This window comes from Ovis canadensis, chromosome 20, assembly GCF_042477335.2.
Source record: "Ovis canadensis isolate MfBH-ARS-UI-01 breed Bighorn chromosome 20, ARS-UI_OviCan_v2, whole genome shotgun sequence".
NCBI lineage: Eukaryota > Metazoa > Chordata > Mammalia > Artiodactyla > Bovidae > Ovis > Ovis canadensis.
In genome coordinates, this window is record NC_091264.1 from 43,605,410 (window position 1) to 43,607,193 (window position 1,784).

At 40.1% G+C, this 1,784-nt stretch overlaps 1 pseudogene; it reads left to right on the forward strand.

Annotated features, from left to right (window-relative positions):
• Positions 1-312: 312 nt before the first annotated feature.
• LOC138425432 (olfactory receptor 5V1-like) lies at positions 313-1,260 on the forward strand (annotated as a pseudogene).
• Positions 1,261-1,784: the final 524 nt, after the last annotated feature.

Below are 1,784 nucleotides of genomic sequence, written 5' to 3' on the forward strand. Positions count from 1 at the left end.
CATAAATAGGTCTTATGCTGCACATAGACTTTTAAAATATTTACTTTTTCCTGTAAAGGTGTTGCTGATAGTCTGTAAGAGATGGGTCCTATAGGAAAAGTTTAAATGTGTATGTCGAAGGCTTATGTGATGATTGTAGTACAGCACTGTAACTTGTCATGGATTCTAAATTTGAGTGTTCTTTTCCTGATATTTTCTGATGATTATTTTATCTATAAAGTTATATGTTCTTGTTTTGTAGATTACTGCTGTTGCAGCACATGAATACTGCAATCTGTACTGCTTCTTTCTCAATTTCCGAGAGAAAACATCATGGAAGGAGAAAATTACACTCTGTCTGAATTTATCATCTTAGGATTCTCTGACTTAAACAATGTGCAGCTTTTATTCTTTACCACATTTCTTATGATCTATCTCTGTACCCTGGGAGGAAATATTTTCATTATTTGGGTAACACTGGTTGATATATGACTCTATACCCCCATGTATTTTTTTTTAAGGAATCTGGCCTTTCTTGATATCTGTTATACCACCACTAATGTCCCCCAGATGATGGTGCATCTCCTATCAAAGAAGAAAAGTATTTCCTATGGAGGCTGTGTGGCTCAACTTTTTGCATTCCTTTTCTTTGTGGGGGTAGAATGTCTCCTCCTGGCAGCTATGGCATATGATCGTTACATTGCAATCTGTAAACCTTTAAGGTATTCGGTTATTATGAACAAGGTCCTATACAGCCAGTTAGCAGCGTTCTGCTGGGCTGGTGGTTTCCTCAACTCAGTGGTGCATACAGTACTGACGTTCCGCCTGCCTTTCTGTGGCAACAACGAGATTAATTATTTCTTCTGTGACATCCCCCCTTTGCTGATCTTGTCTTGTGGGGACACTTCTGTCAATGAGTTGGTGTTACTCATCGTTGGGGTCTTCATTGGATGGGCTCCTTTCCTAGCTATCATCCTTTCCTACCTCTACATTATCTCCACCATCTTGAGGATCCGCTCCTCAGAGGGGAGACAAAAGGCCTTTTCTACCTGTGCCTCCCACCTGGTCATTGTCCTTCTCTACTATGGCAGCTCCATCTTCACATATGTGCGGCCCATCTCATCTTACTCATTGGCAAAAGACCGACTGATCTCAGTACTGTACAGTGTGGTGACCCCTATGCTAAACCCCATCATTTATACTTTGAGGAATAAGGATATTAGAAAGGCCCTGAGAGCTGTGGGAGAAAAAGTAGCAACTTTCAAACTTCATTTCCCATGAAATGTAGTGTTTCTTTTTCTCTCATGATAAATATAGAAAATTATCTGTCTTGCCCATGCAATCTGTTTTTTCTTGCTAACAGTATTGATTTCAATGATAAATGGGGCAAAATATTAACAATAGATTAACCTGGGTAAAGGATTAATGGATTTGGGGGGTTCTCTTCTTATTCCTGAAATGCTTCTGTATATTCTATACATTTGAAACTATATCTAAATAAAAAGTTAATTTGAATCTTTTGAGCATAAGTAAAACTACGATGTGCTTATCTCTACTTGTGCACACTTTTTTTGGGTATTTTAACCTCCATATCAAATATAGTGAACTGAAGTTGCTCAGTCATGTCCAACTCTGCGACCCTAAGGACTTAGCCTGCCAGGCTCCTCTGTCCATGGGATTTTCCAGGCAAGCATACTGGAATGAATTGCCATTTCCTTCTCCAGGGGATCTTCCCAACCCAGGGATTGAACTCGGGTCTCCCACACTGCAGGCAGACTTTACCGTCTGAGCCACCAGGGAATCCC